The sequence below is a fragment of the Lynx rufus genome, unplaced genomic scaffold, assembly GCF_022079265.1.
Source record: "Lynx rufus isolate CCGP_SWC_20201006 ecotype Redwood Valley unplaced genomic scaffold, mLynRuf1.p SCAF_5, whole genome shotgun sequence".
Lineage (NCBI taxonomy): Eukaryota > Metazoa > Chordata > Mammalia > Carnivora > Felidae > Lynx > Lynx rufus.
This window is the reverse complement of record NW_025814867.1, coordinates 36,719,456-36,739,659: the sequence shown is the minus strand read 5'-3', so window position 1 is coordinate 36,739,659 and position 20,204 is coordinate 36,719,456. Positions and strand designations below refer to the sequence as shown.

Genomic DNA, 20,204 nt, shown 5'->3' with positions numbered 1-20,204 from the left:
AAGCAGAGAAGAGGCCAGTGGCTTCTTTGGGTCCACACATTGCTCTTCCCACTGTGGGTAAAGATGCTGAGCAAGAGTGCCCTCAGACTATCATCTTAGCCCCAGATTAGATCATTACTCAGTTTTTTCACACACAGAAATGGCAAAAACATCCACATGGCCAGCCCCACCAGTGTTAGCAGACAGAGGGAAGGCAAAGCATTTTACAACCTGAGTGCTCTGTTCTCTTCACAGCTCCCTTCTGTTCCATCCTCACCTCACTGGGAAGGGGGCCTTTAAGCACAATAAAGAAGTCATGCCCAGAGTGGCAATCAATACCAGCAAGGAAGAGAGGAGGCAGGGCAGAGGGTGCTCTGTACCAGAAGGGGTGGGGCCGGATGCAGGATACAGGGAAGGGAGACCATGGAGGAAAGAGCCTGGGGCTCCCTCCCAAGGAGGTCTCTGCGCTGAGGAGCTTCCTAGTAATCACAACTCCTGGGAAGGTCTGGCTACTGTCACTGAGCCTGCCCACGCTGCTCTTCCAGGTGTCACGGGCTTAATAACAGGGTTATGGTCATAAAAGTAAATTTCCTAAGGCAGTTCCTAGCTCCGAGATTAGACAGCCCCTGTTACAAACATGATCCTTTAGACAGAGTTTTGCCTTGGCAGCAGCCTTTTCCGGGTTGTGTTCTGAAGTTCTTTTACATTTGATGACCACAGCCCATCTCCAGTCCAGAGCGCTGTGTCCACAAGATGGTGCTGAGTCCACACAGAGAAACGCTCAGTGTCCTGGGTAGCTGGTAATCCTGTCCCCTCAGTCTTTCTCTCAATGGGCAGATGAGTATGCATTGCTCCAAAAGAAAAAGACATTGAGTGTTTTAGGTAACAAAGAGAGCCGGCTTCTTAATGGAGTTTGCACTCTAACTTGTTCTCAATTTGCCACAAATGGCTTCTAGGGAGTCTTCAGATAAAGGGTGGGTACCGCCCTGCCCAGTGCAGGAATTTCCTCCTTGGAGGGGCAGTCCTCACCAGGAGCAAAGAAGGGGCCCTCAATGGTGGCCTCTGCCCTACGAGAGCCCTTTGAAGATTTATTTAGCATGTCCCCCCTTCCTGGGCTAAACATTTCAAATTCCTCTACTAGTCCACTGTGAAGAGGGTTTAATAGACAAAGAGCATTGGATTTCATCCAATCCTCTCATTTTGGATGCAAGTAAATTGAGGCATGGAAAAGTCTAATAAGATCTCATGGTGTGACCAAAACTGGTTTCTGGACTTCCGATTCCATGTGCTTCATTATATCACACTCCAATGGCAGATACTAGGACCTGCTTACTAATAGCAGGACCACAGAAAGGACCTGACCTCCCTAAAACCACACAGGGTGTTAGGAGGATTCAGTGAGAGTACCTGAGCACTCAGCAAGGGCAAATAGGGAGCAAATAATTGATTTTATTTAGGATACACACATGCTTCTTTTTTTCTGGCATGAAGTTCTCCTTTCTTCCCTTGTTTTCTTCTTCTTTCTCAGCTTCCAAACTTCCAAGGCTGAGTTTTTTAACCGAAGCTCAAACACACCCATTTATTCTGATTAAATTCAATCATGTTCATTTTGTTCATCATCTCCAGTGTGCTGGGATATTTTAGAATGTAAATTTTAACTTAAAATGGATCTACTGATGTTTTAAAAACATGTTACACAGATTAATCCTCCTGAAATTTACAGGTAAGTTTAGGATGGTGATGTCTGTGACAAAAAAAGGCAGGGCTGTTTTCTATGCTCACCTCCAGAGTGGCAGAATGTGGTCATTCTTCTAACCTCTCCCCCCACCGCCCATCATGTTTCAGGATTGGGACTTGGAAAATATTTTTCAACCTATCAGGATAAAACAGATAAAGCCTTGATTTCATTTTTGGTGAGGAAGCAGGTTGAATCTACACTATGAGGAAGTGGCCCTGTGAAGAACATCTCCGTCTGTGCTAATGCGTAAATATGTTTGGAATCAAGACACTGAGACCTCAGGATAAGTGAGCTCTAGTGCTGAGATCCAGAAAACTTCTGAGCTGCAGAAAAGAAACCTTTTACTTAAAAGAACCAGCTCCCTGGAGTCGATCTGTGATCCCTGGGCTGGTCCTTGGTTACAGGTGAACCAATGTAAAACCCTGACCAGTTACATTCTCTCAGCACTGTTGTTTCAGTAAGCGGAAGACTCTAATTTTCTAACCACTCTTCCTCATTCCCACATCCTCCCTACCTAGCTCGTGCCATTTGGTTTTCTGGGGCTCACAACCCAGCCTCCTGGTACCCTGCCCCACCAGGAAATCAGACAACCTGCAACTAACTGCCTCGGTGCCCATATTCACTGACCCAGCAGGACACCACCTTCTCCATCCTGACACTTTTCTAAAGGCCAATCTTCTGGACCTAAATGCAGAACAAGGACAAGAACACTCAGCTTTACTCCTGCTTAGCCTTAGGCCATTTACAAATCACTTTCATATGTACCATTTCATTTTCTTTCTCACAATACCACTCTGGGCTGTGAAATACTATTTCCATTTCAAAGATGAAGACACCGAGGCTCAGAAAAATTAAGCCAAATCCTAACACCATATATCATGTAATTGGCAAGGTTGGGTTTTTGACCCTGATCTTGTGACTGTGGGTCACAAACTCCTTCTAGCATACTTAAAAGGAAGACTGTATTTATGTGATTCCAAATGCTATTAATAAATATGAATCACCATCTCATCTTTTGAGTATTATGTTTAATGGCTGTGTTTTTGTGTGTGTGTGCCAAATTCAGTGTCAAATGTGAATATGCCATTCGAAAGATTATATATCAATAGCCATTTGACCAACAGATGCAGTTTTTCCTGACCGGCCTACAAACCATTAACACTGCCAACCAGGTGACCATGTCTGCATTCCACTTTGTATTCTCTGCCATCTTGCATTACGTGGTGGCACAACATTTTGTTTAATTCGTTCTGTAAAACGGGAATGATACCTGAGATGATTATTGGGTCAGTTAAAGGAAGTAACGACTACAGAGAACCTAGCTAGGAAGTGTTCAATTAATGGTATTACATACTACTACTTCTACTTCTACTAAAACTTCATTACGGTCATTAAAACCAAGTAGACCTTTGTTTTCTTAACAGGTGTCTGAGGAGGTGTAAGGCAGCATGGGCTCAATAATTCAGAGAAGCAGAAACACTATTTCAAGCCCTTAGCTTGGTTTAATCCTTTATTTCTTCCCTCATTCAGCAACCGCCTGGAGCCCACAGTCTAATGAAGAGACAGGCATGCACACAAACAGCTCCTCCGTGATGATCACACTCGAGTGAGTGTGCCCAGGACTCCGAAGGAGGTAGGCTTAAACAGTTGGGGGAAGGAGAGTCAGGGAAAGAGAGGTGGAATGGAGTCCTGAAAGATACAGGGCATTTCTTTGGAATCGAAAAGACAAAAAGGCATTCTATCTCCAGGCAGAGGTCTGAGCAGAGGCAAGGAGGCATGAGATAGAATGATACATGTGGGGAATGGCAAAGAGGTGGGGAATGGCTGCCACACAGGGTGTGGACAGGGCCTGATGGAGACAGAGAGGGACAGATTGGCAGGGACCCAGGTGTCAAGAGTTCTGAATGTTACCAAGACTTTGGATTTTATCCTCCAGCCTAGCATATTGGAGTCACCCACGGGAACTGGATAAAAAACCAACAAGCAGGCTCCAACTCGAGATTCTGGTTTGTTTGGTCTTGGGTGAATACTGACTACTGAGATTTTTTTAATTTATTTATTTTCAGAGAGACAGAGAGCGAGCGAGTGGGGGGTGGTCAGAGAGAGGGAGAAAATCCCAAGCAGTCTCCATACTGTCAGCGCAGAGCCCATATGGGGCTCAAACTCACGAACTGTGAGATCGTGACCTGAGCCATAATCAAGAGCCAGGTGCTTAAGTGACTGAGCTATCTAGGCGCCTCTCCAGATGATTCTAATGTGCAGCCTGGACAATCATGAATCATTTAAAAGATTTTAAGTGAGAATCATTTGACAAATTTGCAGGCAGATCATTCTGGAAACCATTTGGTAAGAAGGATGTCTGCAGGGAGTGTAGAAAGAAGCCAAAGGTCGGGGCGCCTGGGTGGCTCAGTTGGTTGGGCGGCTGACTTCGGCTCAGGTCACGATCTCACAGTTCGTGAGTTCGAGCCCCGCGTTGGGCTCTGTGCTGACAGCCTGGAGCCTGTTTCAGATTCTGTGTCTCCCTCTCTCTGACCCTCCCCCGTTCATGCTCTGTCTCTCTCTGTCTCAAAAATAAATAAACGTGAAAAAAAAAAAAGAAAGAAGGCAAAGGGAAGGTGGGGAAGAGGAGAGAAAGATCTGAAAGCTATTTGGATGGAAGAATCAACTCACCGGAAATGAGAGGAAAGAGAGAGGGAAGGGTTTACACCCCGATACCATTGCCTCGATGTGCCACTGGCAGGTAGGGAACCTGATCAAAGAGCTGGTTTGGGAGGAGGATAATAAAGTCTGTGCTCCCTGAGGAGCCTGCGGAATACGCAGGTGATGCTCTCAGTCAACAGGCTTCCAAAACGGACTCTGTTGCTGAAAGCAAGCCGGCCTGAAGACTCAGATGTGTAGTGCACTGGCAGGCATGGAGGAGGTGGTCGCAGACATGAGCAGGGATATTGCCCAAGGAAAGTAAAGTGGATGAACAGAAGGAGCCTGAGGAATACCACTCCTGAGGGGTAATGGATGTATCAGGATCACCTGGAGGCCCTCATCAAAACTTTAGTTTCTTAGTGCCACTCCAGACTGACAGAATCAGAACGGTCAGGGGGTAAAGCCCCAGAGAGTCATTTTTCACAAGTTCCCAGGCATTTCTGAATCAAGACTAGGACTGGACACTGCATCAGTTTCCTAATAATGCTGTTAACAAGTTACCACCAACTCAGTGACTTACAACGACAGAAATTTCTTCTCTCACAGTTCTGGAGGCTGGAGTTTGCACTCAAGGTATCAGCAGGGCCGCGTTCTTTCTGAAGACGCTAGGGGACAATCCTTCCTTGCCTTTCCCAGCTTCTGATGGCTCTAGGCGTTCTCTGGTTTGTGGCTGTGTCACTCTACTCTCTGCCTATGTCTTCACATGGACTTTTCTTTATGGGTTGCTCCTCTGTGTGTTTCTTAGAAGGCCAGTTGTCATTGGATTTAGGGCCCACCCCACAATCCAGAATGAACTCATCTCAACATCCTTAACTAACCTACATCTGCAAAGACCCTTTTTCCAAATAAGGTCGTATGCACAGCATCGGGATACGAACACCTCTTTTGGCGGCCACCATTCAACCTACTACTGACCCCATGGCAAAAACCCATCTGGATAAATGGGAGAGGGGACTGAGATCCAGAACTCCAAGCTAAGTTCCCTGACAGTAGCAGGAAGAAGAGGAAGAAAGAGGTAGAGAGAGAACTATTTCAGGGACTAAAATCAGCAGCTACACTTCCAAGTCTTACGCCGCCCAAGGGACCCCGGGCTGCTAAGAGTGCAGCACACAAGGCCATCTGAAAGTACTATGCAGACTGGAAAAAATCACCACAATCATAAATTAACAAATGCTAGACCATGGTTCCCTCAAAATACAAGTGAAAGCTTTGAAGGGCTGAAAAGACTTTTCATTAATTCACTTTCTAGACTAAATTAATTTGGTATGAAGTTAGGCTTCATTATCTCAGATACTGTGGCCACTCTGTCCTCACCACTCTAGTAGCTTTCAGTCCAGACAAGTCACTGAGGCAGCACAGGATTGGTTACTTCTATCTTTCCAAATGTTTCCTTAGGAGCAGGCAAAACTCTCAGTCATCAACATTAAAGAAGGTTCAGTTACACCTTCCTTCTCATGCCTCCCGGGGTCTCGGCACCTTTACTGAGACCACATCCCTCCTCATTTTTACACTGATACATGTTCCACCACTAAAGTCCTACACCATTATTGCTTGTGTCGGTTCCCTGACACGCAAAGGTTTTCTGGCCTCTTAACATAGGAATTTCCTTTCTTGGCAACATGGTTTGCCTGGCCAGAAGGTCAGTGGGGCATGGGGCAGGTGGAAAGGAACCACATGCTAGGCTGAGGTTAAAGTCATGGCTCAGGAACACTAGCCTTCAGAATCAGATTCCTGGTGTGGTCAAAACCACCCCATCATACATCCTTACAGTATAATGCAACAGGTACATCCCCCAAGATGTCCCTACCCTCTAAGACTATCCGAAAGCATCTTCTAGCTAGCACACCCACAAGGACCAATCTCTACGCAAGTCTGTCTCTGCTTTACCACAGCATCTAGAGCAGTGTTCCCCAAACATTCATGTGCATGAGTCAGCTGGGCATCTTGTCAAGTGCATTTTCAGACACTGTGGGTCACATGTATGTGGTCCATCTTCATTTATGTCAGGGTGGAGATGGCTGAGGTGTACAACTGGATTTCAGGTTTAAGGAAACTAAGTTCCTTTACCTACTGGTGAAATTATAATAGTTATAATGGTGATGACAATGATGCCAATGACAGGAAGAGCTAATATTTACTGAGCACTTTCTACATGCTAGGCCCTGTGCTAAGGGCTTTACAGACATTATGATTCACTCTGCACCGAGAGAGCTAGGGAAAACAGGAGTGGTTAAAAGATATTTATAAAAAAGGCAAGGCATTTTAAATTCCAGGATGTGCAGAAGGTCAATCAAGTGTCAACAGAGAGAGGCCAATTCTCACACTGTCCCGGTCTGGGACTAGCTAGGCAGTAGCTAAATGCTTGATATTTCAGAAAGCGTCTTTGGGCTAAGCAAGTCAATGCTAGAGACTATTTCATGAAATGCCTGCTGTCCCTCACTGTCACCCCATGGCCTGATGCCAGCCAGGTTAGCCTCTGCAGTCTTGGCTTCATTCAGCTGCCTCGGGAGGAACATGCCTGAACAGGGAGTGGCTGCTTTTGGTGGGTTCTTCCTGTTCTATCCTGGGATGGGCACAGCGAGCACTGGGCAGCTTAATCAAGGCTGCTATGTCTGATGCCTCTCAAGATGTCCCCCAGATGTCCTTGGACATACATGTTGTGTTTTGCTGCTGATTCTACTGACAAATAGCTTTGCCAGTATGAGACCAGACACCGTTTATATTCAAAGTGGTTCCCTTATTTGCTGTGACATGGAGAAGGTTCAATGGCCATGACCTTTCCTTGGGATGGGTCTTAAAGAACTTCAGTCCCAATGCTCTGCAAGAAAAGACTAGGCAGGCTGCCACTGAGGAAACCCAGGTTGGTGGCCTGAGTCAGATGGTGTGGCTCTATAATTGGCAGGCAAGCAGTCCGGAGGCTGAATTCAGCCTGTTGATATGTTTCATTTGGCCCTCCAGTACTTAAAAAAATTTTCAAGCCTCCGGTTTGCCCCAATTTCACTATTCTATCTTCTTATACCCAGCCACACTGAACGTTCATATTATCTTCTTGCCCCCATATGTATCTGAACTTTAGACCCTAATCTATAATAACCTAAGTAGAAATCACTTAAAAGTTTTATTCTGCCTATAACGTTTCCATCTCTGCACTATGATTCAATGCCCTCCTAAAAATTATATGGTGAGGTATCAGTATCCAAGCTTCCAAAACTACTGAAGTATTTCATCTTAATGAAGGATAGGTGGTGAGAAGCCTTAACATGGAGTGTATTTGGGTCACACAATATTTCTTCAGGATCCCTCCAGTTTGTTCATGCCCAAGTGGAAAGTTTCTTAATATATGAATCCTAGGGGGCAGAGTGGCAGATATCAAACTCTTCACTTTGCTTCAAAAGTCACGTCAACCACAAGGTCAACTCTAGCTCCTCAAAATCAGATTCATACTCCTGGAGGCACCCTGCTTTCCTTTCCAAAAGAGATTCCACATTCATCGTTAGCAGATGATACAGTGAGGGAAGCAATAATTGCTGAGAATGCACAGGCTTTTACCAGTAGTTCCTTCCTGGGTCAGAGTATTCTGAATGACACCGTGCTTCACCACTGTATCACACAAATAACAATTCCAAAAGCTAGACACAGAAATGCAGCCTGGACAACCTGGCAGTCTGGGCTTCAAACAGTGGGATCCACATAATAACGCGTATCTACCAAGATCACAGGTGGCTCCAGGGAATTTTTGCAAAGTGCTCAACAGAACAATGGTGATCAACCCAAGGAAGCAAATTCTGCTCCAGAGACCCTGGGCATAGGGGTGGGGGTGCAGAGCTGATCCTTTTGGCCTCTGACACCAGTGGGGACCTCCTGGAGAAAAGCTGCTGAGCCTCTTCCCTGTTCCGCCACGCTTGCTCCCCACTGTCAACACACAGTCCGCAGTCCACAGCATGTTCCCCCCTGGTGAAATGCCAATGCACAGGGATCGTTTTCATGGACCCGAGCTCTCACATATTTGAATCCATGTACGTACTTTCCTTGCACACACGTTTCCTCCTCTTGTGTTTTCCTTGACTTCTCTTCCACCTCCCATTTTTCCAGTCTGAAGCCACCACTGGAAACACTGCAATCTCTGGAGCGAGGCCAGGCATGGCAGCATAGATCCCCGAGGTGGCACAGGATTGTGAAACAGTCACCTCCTCCCTGGGTCCAGGAGATACAGGTGACTGGGAGAGCTGTCAAGCAAGCCTGTCTGTAGGTCTGGCGTACAACTGGAGGCACAAGAGCTTCTGTACCGTGAAAATGCTACAAAAACTCTGGCTGGTCACACAAATGGACACACAGCGGCTGAGACAAAAGAAATTGCCTGGGGAAAACTGGTGGGTAGAAAAGGCAGGAGGAGGAAGGAATATCAAAGGGACTGAGAGTTCCAGTGAGGTTTTGCCAATCTCACACCGAAAGAAACTAACTCGAAACTGAATGAAGGTTTCTGGCGGTAGTCAGGTATCAAAATAGTTCCCTCCCCCCTCGCTCACCTGTTTGACTGAAAGTATCTGGGGGGAAACAGAGAGCAGTTAGAGCGATAAATAAGCTGTCTACACTAAAAAAAACAGTAAAATCCTCCAAACAAACCCAAACCTGCTGCAGATAAAAACCCACAATAGGCTGTTTAAAAAACTATGCTTTTGAATATACTGATCTAAAAAAATCTGAAGAACAGGCTGTTCTGCAGAACAGCTCGAGTTTCTGCTTGTGCTTTCATTTTAGAAAACAAAATGCTCATAGACTCCACAGTGGGAGGGGCTTCACACAGGGATTCAAACTCACAGAAAATGGCCACCGGGTTCGGAAACCTGAACACAACAAACAGGACACTCGGGGGACCTTCTGGGAATATACGGCACTTAACTTTCACGACAGTAATTGTCTAGAGACAGATATAACCTTTTTTTCCCCGATCAGTAACATAAATCATGGCCTCCAAAGGATTTGTTTGTGGAACGCCACAATGACTAATCACCCGACTTTTTTTTATCCTCCCTAAGCAAGGGAACCTCATGGGGCGAAGAAATAGGTCATTTTTAATGTAAGGTAGCTACTAGGATTAGAGGTAAGACTCCTACTTAAACTTCATTAAAAAAAAAAAAAAGTCCTCAAAAAGGATTTCCTAAAATAGAAAGACGCGCAAATCATCTTATCAGAAACTCATAACAATAAATAGAAAAGAGAGTCTTAAAATAGATGATGATTCAAATGTGGCAAAAAGCTCTTGAGTGATTTCCTGAAAATGTCAAAACCAAAACCAAATATCAAGAATATTAAATACACAACAAAACAGGGTAAGAGACTCACTCTGTAGCGTATACTCGTTTAAGAAAAGATGTGTTTCCCGGGTAATTAACGGTGCTTCGGTGCAAAAAGTCAACTTACAGTGTATACTGGCTACAGAAACTCCAGAATTGCTAGACCTTGACAGGAAAAATTTCAAAGGTCACGTTCTTTTTTTAACCCTATTTACAGCACTCAGGGTAGGCCAGTTCTCTAACGTCTGAGTAAAACCCCATTCAGGGCTTCATTTCTTTGCCACCTCACTGCTGTTTCCATCTTTCCTAGTGCCTTCTGCTGACTCAAGGTGGTCCTCCCATTAAAGCAAAGGTGGGACTCACATCAGTCCAAGGTAAGGGCAGAACACAGGGCAGAAAATATGGTTCTGCAGCGCGCACCCAGGAAGCAAGTATGACTCTGGCTGCTGTGAGACAGTCCTAACTGCTTCCACCCATGAGCATAAAGACAGCATTGGGACCTTGAGAAGACTTGCTCTTTGAGCTCATGTCAGGGACTACAAGACCAGAATAAACAGGTATAGGCAGGGACAGACCAGAATGCTTAGTAGATTTTTAAAAAAGGAAATCCTGGGGGCATCTGGGTGGCTCAGTCGGTCAAGCGTCCGACTTCGGCCCAGGTCATGATCTCATAGCTCGTGAGTTCGAGGCCCCAGTTGGGCTCTGGGCTGACAGCTCAGAGCCTGGAGCCTGCTTCAGTGTGTGTGTGTGTGTGTGTGTGTGTGTGTGTGTGTGTTTGTGTGTGTGTGTCTGCCCTTCCCCTGCCTCCCATGCTCTGTCTCTCTCTGTCTCAAAAATAAACAATAAAAAAATTTTTTTTAATTAAAAAAAAAGGAAGTCCTCACTTTGGTCTAGAAGTGAATCAATGTTCTATCAGAGTTAATCAGAAATCTCTATGCCTACGTGAAAATGCATACAAGTTTGGGTCTCTTGCCTGGCAAGATAAGAAATTCCGCTTTGTCTTTACTGAATTGGTGGTCTTATTATCTAATTGTAAACAACTCTACAAATAATCAGAAGTTGTTCTAACACATGAACAGGAAAAATAACACAGACAAAACGGGGCCTAGAAACAATATCCAACTCACGAAGCAGGAAGTGACAGCTCCCATCTATCTCACCTTACACAAAGCCTGCCTTCATGGATTGCTGAAATAACCTCAGGATGCTCCTCTAGGATTTAAATAGCCACTGGTTTCTCATGAAAACGCAGCATAGGATAAACACACGTATAAAAGCGGCCAGCAAAAGGAGTCAGCAAAACACAGGCATTGAAATGGCCAGTGCAAGCTGGGTCTTCCTCTTCATATTCCTTCAGAAAATATTTAATTCCTATCAAAATTAAATTATTTTATAGCGTAGTAATTTACACTGGAGTAAGAGAGAAAAAAACGCTTTAAAAAAGGAAACCAGGGGCACCTGGGTGGCTCAGTTGGTTAAGTGGCCAACTCTTGATCTCAGCTCAGGGTCAGGAGTTCAAGCCTTGTGTTGGGCTTCACACTGGGCATAAAAACTACATAAAAAAAAAAAAAAAGGAAACCACCTTCTGCCTCTCCCAGTTTAAAAAGAAAATTTCTCGACTACTTTAACTGACAAGAGTCCACTGGTCAACAGGATGGAAGTTTTGCGTCATGGTGTCCTACTGTGTACTAGAAGCCCAACAGGCATTATGGTCTGCTCTCCAACAGAACAGGTTCAGCCTCTCTTTACGCTTTGCTTGCTCATTGCCATCTTCTGCTCTCCTTATAACCTGCCTTAAGACAGGACCCACCTGTTTCTGCAGAGAACATACTGGACTGGGCACTGGTCACTGGGTTCTGTTCCCAGCTTGCTACTAGCTGTGTGATCTTGAGTTAAGTCCTAGCACTTCCCTGGACTCCTATTTCTTTATCTAGAATGTGAGGAGGTTGGGCTATTTCATTTCTGAGGTTCTTTCTAGCGAAGAAATTTGAAAACCATGATTCCCTACCTCCTATTTTATCATCTCTTGATTGATTCCTAGCCAGGCTCTGTCTTTTTGTAAGAATCTTAATTTTCTCCCAAACAATCTCCCACCCTTAAATTCATACACTTGCCTCAAAAGTGTAGAGGGTAAAAGCAGAACCCAAACTCTGGCTGGTACTAGTCTGTCTATGAGGACAGTCAGATGGAACTCTGAAATCAGGATCCCCGGAAGACCTTAAACACAGAGTTAACTCTTGCCTCCCCTTTCCACCCGCTTGTCCCAGCACCTCTGTTTTTCTGCTGGAGAGGGAACAGAATTACTGCATCTTAGAGGTAGAAGGAACCTCAATAATCACTGAGCCAAACCTTCTATGGTTACAGATGTGGAAACCAAGGCAGCAAAGCTCTACAACTTTCCTTCCCAAGGTGGCTCAGTGGGTCACGGGGACAAGTCCTAGGCCTCCTGGTTGGTCTGGTCTCTCACACCATGGTGTTTTTTGTCCCCCCCAACCTCCCTATGCAGGGCTCTGGGCTCCTTCCCTCTCCCCACCTTAGGCTTCAGGGCCTCAGAGGATAATCAACAAACACTTGCTGAACACCTCTGGGCAATCCCCCTAGGAACTGTTCTAAACGTTCAACTGGCACAGTGACTCTGGGAACATTCAGCCCTGCACAGGGACAGTAACAGCTATAAAAAGACACAAATTGATGGATCTTATCAGTGTAGAAATCCACTGGTGTTTTCACTTTAAAAAGAAAGCTTGCAGCAGCACATGGATAGTAGATAAGGATAGGTGAGGGAGACAGGGGTGAGGGAGACAGGGGTGAGGGAGACAGGGAGGTTGCCACAAGTGTGGGGTCCCAATCTGACACCTGGCACATAGGTAATATTTATTGAACAATTTCAAGTTTGCATGTTAGCTTTGCTCCACTTGCTTCTTGTAAAAAATTCTGAGGTTACAATAATATCAAGGACAAAGGTCTCTAAGTCTTCGACCTAAAATCAGAAACACGGATCTAATTCATACTCTCTGTATATGGCTGGGGAAACAACTGGGTGTTCCCTCCCCCTGAGAGAGGATGGACTTTGGAATCAAACCTCAGGGTGTGAAAATCTCATCAGCTTCCCTACTGAGCTTCTTTGCCCCAATTTCCATCATGCCAGGTTATTCTGAGGTTCTAATACAATGGCTAAAATACTGCACATAAGGTATAGAATTCACTTCATGAAAACTGCTCTGTCTTCTCCCCTTGGGCACGATGAGAACAGACAGAGAAACTCTAGGAAGGCTCCAGGCCACTGGCATCCTCCAAAAGCAAACCATCAACAGAATGCCAACAGCATTATAAAAGGATAATTTTAATAAACATATTCCAGTTATCTGATTTTTAAATTATGTGCAAGGAGCACAAAGAACAACTCAATATGAACAAATCGAATATGTTTTATATTCTCTATACATAGCTTAAACATCAATATACATATGTCTCGATCCTTTCTTGTGAATAAGCAAAGAAAACAACTAGGACTAGGAGGAAATATAGGATCAGTTATTTTTTCATAGATTAAGTGACGTTGGGATAGACGAGCGATGTGAACTAGCCTAAAAATTATATGATTCCAAGATGCAGACAGGCAGAGAAATGTAATCAAATGGCAGAGATGTTTATCAACCCTAGAAAAATACATTAAGATACATCTTACTGCCACCACTAAATATGTTATTTATTTGCCACCACACTTAAAGTTACATTGCTTTTGCAAACTCTGGGCACAGGGACAGGGTGTCACCACTGACTCCATAGGAAGAGAAGCTGACTCGGAGGCATGTCACCCCGTGCTGCTGTGGATGTGCTGTGCTGCAGACAGAGACAGTGGGGTGCAAATGCTAGCATCCCTTGACTATCTGGCACTCATTTGTTTTTATTTTATTACAAATACAAACCATAAACATTAATGATACAAATATGAAACACTGGAAAATAGACATATCTCTGATAGAAAATGGATTTGAAACCGGTATATCAAGTCTCAGGTCTCTCCCTTCATCTGCTTCCTAGAAACTGGCATTTGTTAATCCTCATCTTGCACTGCCTGTTTAAAATAAAGATCTCTGTGGGGCGCCTGGGTGGCTCATTCGGTTAATCGTCCAACTTCAGCTCATGTCATGATCTCACGGTTAGTGAGTTCGAGCCCTGCATCGGGTTCTGGGCTGACAGCTCAGAGCCTGGAGCCTGCTTCGGATTCTGGGTCTCCCTCTCTCGCTGCCCCTCCCCTGCTCACGTTCTTCTGTCTTTCTCTCTCTCGCTCTCTCTCTCAAAAATAAATAATAAACGTTAAAAAAAATAAATAAAAATAAAATGAAGATTCCTAGACCCTCCTCCAAATCTAAATAATCAGAATCTCTGAGTCAGGGGCCTGGGAACCCACATTTTAATTCCCAGGTGGAATTGTATCCATTAAGTTGCTAGTCACTTGAATTATCACAGGATAGATTAGCTACAGTGGGAGGAATGCTCTTTCTGTGATAAAATCAACACATTAAAATGAGTCATAAGGATAAGGCTTTATGTATAGATGCATATTACACAGACATTTACATACCTATACAAGGCTGTAAGAGGAAAGGAATCAACACTTATTAACTGCCTGCTATGGTACGATCCTGACCAAATTATATATTACTCAATCTTCAAATAATCTTATTTGAGTTATAGATGGAAAAAGTTAGGCTTCGAGACATAACTTTTCTGAAGTCACAAGCCTGGAAAATGGCCCGGTGAGGTTGTGAAACTAGATTTATCTGACCCCAGTCTTCTCATTCCATTGTATTAAGCTCATATGCCCATGAAAACACACACACATACACCACATACATACTCTTTCTCGCTCTTTGTCTCTCACACACATACATCATACAATACCCTTTCAGTAAAAGGCAAAAGAATTAAATTACTTTTAGAAAACCTCTTGTATCAACAGAAATGGGAGTTTTTGAAGAATTTATTCTGTCGACGGTTATTCTTTGGTCTGCCTGCTCACAACAGAATAAAGTGTATGACTGCTATCAAAACCAAATTTAACAGCTGGAATTTTAGTAATCAGAAGTGTGTTTTGGGCCTTGCTGGGGTCAAATTTAATAGTGATTCTTGATTTGTGCAAGGTACCAACTCTTAGAAATGAAACCATTTAATATTCATTCTGCAAGTCATATCATCTCACAAAGGAGATCACAAACATGATCTAGCCCTTGTCAATCCAGTGGCCATCCTGAGGCCAGCCCCCACCTCCCAGCATCTGGTACTTCCGTTCTCCCTCCACCGGGAACCCCCTTCTGCTGGCTGCTGGAGTCCTGCTCTCTTGCCAGACTCATCCTCTAGGTCCTCCCTTCATCCTTCTTTCTTTTCTCAACCCTTGCCTCCCTATATTCTCTCTCTAGAAAATCTCTCCTCCCACCTTTTCTTGTATCTTAATGACTCCCAAGCTAGCCCAGGCCCTCCTCTGAAGCACAAAGGCCCTATCTGTCAGGGGGATGTGACCGCTTCAAACTCAGCCCCTCTCAAATGCAGCCCCTTCCCACCTCTGAAGTTTCCCTCGTGGGTAGCACTGCCTAGGAAATCTCAGGGGCGGCTTTGCTATTCGTTCTCTACTGCCATATTATGTCAATTCTCTCCTTTGCATCTGTCCCTTTCCCATTTCACTGCTATCGCGCATTTTAGGTCTTCCCCTCTCCCGCTCTCACCTTTCCTTGGTGGACTGTGGAAGCTTTCTCACTAGTCTTCAAGGCTCCGGTTTCTGCCCTGCCTTTCCTCCTGATTGATCTCCCCATGAGCTACCCACAAGAACATGCCCCTGATGCATAGCTGTTCAAATATATTCAGTAACTCCTACTGGCTAATACATTTGTATTTCCCAGTCTGACATTCAAGACTGTACTGTTTGGCACTGAATGTTCTCAGTTTTATTTCCCACCGGATGGATGCCTCTATAGGCCAGTTCTAACTCAGCTTGATTCACTACCTTTCCCTGAACATGCTCCATGATCTCTTCTCCCCGTCTCTTTGATGGAAACTCCGCTTCCTTCAAGGACTTGCTTAAATGCCTGTTCTCAAGAAAGAGTCCCTTGACTCCTAGGAGAAAAAGAGACCTCTTCCTTTTCAAATTACCAAACTATATCTTTTGGCATTTACCACACAGTTATTTCTGCATATTTTACTTCCTCACCTACATCACAGGGCCTGAGAGGGAAGGGATCAGATCTGTTGAATCTGTTTTCTCTAGCACGGTGACGCACTCATGTGAGCACTCAATAAATATTTGCTGCGTAACATTTATAGAACTCCTAAAAGTTTACAAAGCACATTCACATTCAACATCTCATTTGTTCTATTTGGAGTTAAGTTTATTACAAGGAGCAGTCAAGACTTACAACTGATTTCTGTTGCTTGATGTGATTACTGGAGCTATCTCTAACTCTACTCTGTAAATTAGAGTAGCTCTTACATTGCTATACTTTTGAACACTCACAGTCCTGGGTAGCCTAAAGAGGGGAGGGGCGCCTGGGTGGCTCGGTCGGTTAAGCGTCTGACTTTGGCTCAGGTCATGATCTCACGGTCCCTGAGTTCGAGCCCCGCGTCGGGCTCTGTGCTGACCGCTCAGAGCCTGGAGCCTGTTTCAGATTCTGTGTCTCCCTCTCTTTCTGCCCCTCCCCTGTTCATGCTCTGTCTCTCTCTCTCTGTCTCAAAAATAAATAAACATTAAAAAAAAAATAAAAAAAAAAAAGCTAAAGGGGAGAATTTCAAGTCAAAGAAAGCCCCCTTGCCAAACTGCTTTCCTCTATGTCTACTGGTTAAGTGCACAGATAAAAGACTTCTACAAGCAGGTGACAGTAATGGCAGAATCAAAATTTTAAAGAGAAGAAATTCCTTTCTTAAGATTTCAAGATTTTTAAAAAGACCTATATATCCTTTAGGAGTCAATCTCGAACATTCTTGGAGCTGATATTCCAGCATGTTAACAATAACAAATCTCCAACAGTTGGACAAATAATTCCTTGCTAAAAGATTGAACATGACTAATACCATGATTTTAAAAATATAGTAGTATGTTTGGTCTTGAATAGCCACGTGCCTTGTGGGAGCTCAAGAAACATTTGTTGAATGAACAAATCAATGAATTAATCTGGAGAAGACCTTACTATCGTTTATAATTTGAAAGTATACGTTTATTTATTTTTCTTCTTTAAGTAGGCTTGATGCATTGAGCAGAGCCCAGTGCGGGGCTTGAACTCATGACTGTGAGGTCAAGACCTGAGCTGAGATCACGAGTTAGATGCTCAACTGGCTGAGCCACCCAGATGCCCCAAAAGTATAAGTTTTAATAGTTGGATGGAAGTTTATGTTAAATTTGAAAAAAATGAAAAACTGCATTGAGAGGCAAGAACTGTGGTATGTCAGCTACTCAGGTTTCTTCCTATCACAGATCCCACTATGACTGCTGGAGAAGCAGGGGTGAACATCAGGTACTGACCATCTGACTGCCTCTTTGGAGTTTAGGTTGCAAGCTCCTCATGGGCAAGCACTTTGCCTTGAACTCTGTGGTCCTAGCAACGTGTTCTGCATTCAGAAATGTACACCACAAATGTAGCATGAGATACGAAGCCCTCAGTGACCTGTCTGCATTTTCACACTTTAATCCTTCACACCTATTCTTTTTTACCTTGTAGGGGTATTGTGAGGAGTAAGTAAGAAAAAAAGAGAGAGAGAGAGAGAGAGCACTCTGCTGGGTTGTCGGTTCTTGCCAACACACACTGCAAGTGTCCTGGAGGTGGGTGCTTCACATCTGTGCTCTCAGTGCCTAGCGTGGTGCTCACCCTGCAGCCTGGAGCTGGCCGCATGACCGAGCAGCTGAGATCCAAGGTGCAGTCCTGCCTCTGCTCCAGCCCACTGGGTCACCCTGAAGAGTCATTTAAACTCTCTGGGCCGCAATGAGGTCTGCAGGCCCTTCCGGTCTGGAGAAGCTAGAGATCTACGAAGAGATTTACAGAAACTCCCACAACAGTCACTGGCAGAACTGGAACAAGACACCAGTCGTCCTGAAGCCTCGTTTCACTTAGTTCCCCCTGCATCACAGGGGCCTCACGCGTCATGTCTCCTTAATAACAGTTCACTGAAGTGTCGTCATTTTGCAATCCCCAAATCTACTGGATCGCTGGCACAAATCATATGCCCCTTGGGAGGCCTTCAGTCCCTCAGAAAAACCGTTTCTTATTTCATACACACTAAGGAGAGATGCAAATTCAGTTACCTCAGTCAGAACACACCAGCACTAACAGTTTCTTGTGCTTTGGAAGAAATCACTTGGAAATTCTTGGTTCTGAGTCCTCCATCTCCTCCACATCAAGACCTAAAAAAAAAAAAAAAAAAAAAAGGAAAGAAAGAAAAGAAAAGAAAAAGAAAAAGAAAAAGAAAAAGAAAAGGTACAACGTCCCATGACTGGCTGCCAGGATTTGATGTTTCAACAACAGTAAGTATCATTAGCATGTGTATTGAGCACCTACTATAAGTTAAGCACCGAGCAAAATGACTGCCATACATGACCTCATAAAGTCTTCATAATACCCCTTGATGTAGGAGACATCCCCCATTTTACGGCTACACAAAAAGAAGCTCCGAGAGGTCACAGAATCTATTCAAGGTCACACAGGTAGTTTATGTTAGACCTGAGACGTAAACCCAGGTTCATTTGATTCCAAAGCCTGGGTTATTAACCTGTAAATAAGGGTTTTAAAAACTTCTGACAGTGACTCACCGTTTTAAAAAATTATATTATATAAACAAACCCCAAAGTCTCAAAACAACACTTACTATATGCATTGCACTCTGATATTTTCCGTCCAATTCTTTTCCATATTGGATTATGTGTTTTATATCTTTAAAAAAATTCCTGCGGTAACGCACTAAACTGATTCCACAATCTTCTAATGGGTCCCTACTCTTGTTGGAAAAACACTACACTTACATATAGTACTTCACCAGAAGTTTCTCTGAAACAACGGACTAAATCCTCCTATGTTTCTTTTTAACCATGCCAACCTGACTGGAGGAGTTGAGCTTCGTAATTAGGAGAAAAGTCTTTAACCTTTAATATATGTATAAGACACCATAACATATATCATTTATAATGGATCCTTAAAAGGAATATTCAATTAGGGCCAAAGTCCAGAATGCAATTAGTCACTTACCTACAGAAGAGAAGGACTTATAGAGTGGAATCGCGGACAGACTGAAATCTCGGGTGATTTATTATATACTCTGCAAAGAAGCAGCTTACCGCGGGCGGTTGTGTTGTACCAACAGAACAGACCTAACTACTTGCAGAAGTAAGAGGCTGAGATTGCAAACCCCTGGGGGCAGGGCCCTGCCTTTGCACGTCCCATTCAATTTCAGGGGCTTGGTGCTGAACCAAGAAAATCATCAGATTCCCGTTCGGTCAGGACTGGGGTCCCAGTCGCAGGCCGGGGGAGGGGAGCTGCGACTGTCAGCGCAGTTCCTGAGCCTGCTGGACCTGAGCCCATAACGTCCCCGGCCCTTGGGTGCGCATTTCTCTCCCCCCCCCCCCCGCCCTCCGCCCTCTAGCACAGCCGCACAGTTGGGCCACTAGATGCGGCGCCACCTGCCCCGCTCTGCAGTTGACCCCCTTCCCTCGCTGGGGCGCAGGCCCCCGGGTCCGGGCACCTGCGGACGCTCGGTCTCTGCAGTTGCTCGGTTTTCCAGCGTTTGCAGAGCTCACGGCTCTGCGTCACCCTCTGCCAGCCAGGTTTCGGGGCTCCCTCCTGGGCAGAGGAGGGGTCAGGCCGGCCGCGCCCGGGGCCCCGCGTCCGCAGGCCGCACCTCGCCCACCCAGCCACGCACACAGACCCAGCGAGTGGCACTTACAGGGCTCGACTGCTCCAGCGCGAGCGCGTTTCCCTGGGGGTCCATGGCTCTTCCGGACCCGCGAGTCCGGCCGCTGCGCCACACAGCACCGCCCAGAAAATGGACGCCGGCGGCTCGGCTCTGCCGGCCCGGCCCGCCCCCGGCGCGGGGTGGCGGACGCGACCTGGCTGGAAGAGGTCGGCCCGACCCTCAGCCCGCGGGCCGGGGCGCCCGGAAAACCGCCGCGCGGAGGACGAGGCCTCGGGAGGGTGGCGGCGGGACAGGGGAGCGGCGGACGCACGACGGCCCCGCGAGGCCCAGACCCTACCTGGTGCGACGGCGGGGTGGGGGCTGGGGGTGGGGAACTACGACGGCCCCAGACTCCACCAGGGAGGCAGCGGCCTCCACCTCCTTCCCAAGGGAGAACACAGCTAGGAACCCGGCCCAAGGACAACCCCGTTAAGGGGGCCAAGGGCCACTGAGCCTATCAGAACAAGGCCTGGGGCCGCAGAAGGGCCCCTGGGTTCCAGATCGAGGTCCCAGAGGGCATCCAAACCCTGCACGTTGCAGAGAGGCAGGATTCGGAGAAAGTC

General features: G+C 45.6%; 1 protein-coding gene across 4 annotated transcripts in view; it reads right to left on the bottom strand.

The window, feature by feature from the left end:
- The window catches only part of ZBTB38 (zinc finger and BTB domain containing 38), a 144,965-nt gene that overhangs the window by 48,002 nt on the left and 76,759 nt on the right, over positions 1–20,204 (bottom strand). For 2 of the 4 annotated variants that reach the window (XR_006965628.1, XM_047098995.1), the window contains exons 1-2: positions 19,633–19,718; positions 18,002–18,100 (exon numbers count right to left, since the gene is read on the bottom strand). The gene's annotated coding sequence lies outside the window, so the exon portion shown is untranslated. Of the gene's footprint in view, positions 1–18,001; positions 18,101–19,632; positions 19,719–20,204 lie in introns of those variants that run through there. The other 2 variants (XM_047098996.1, XM_047098997.1) reach the window with 1 other exon arrangement.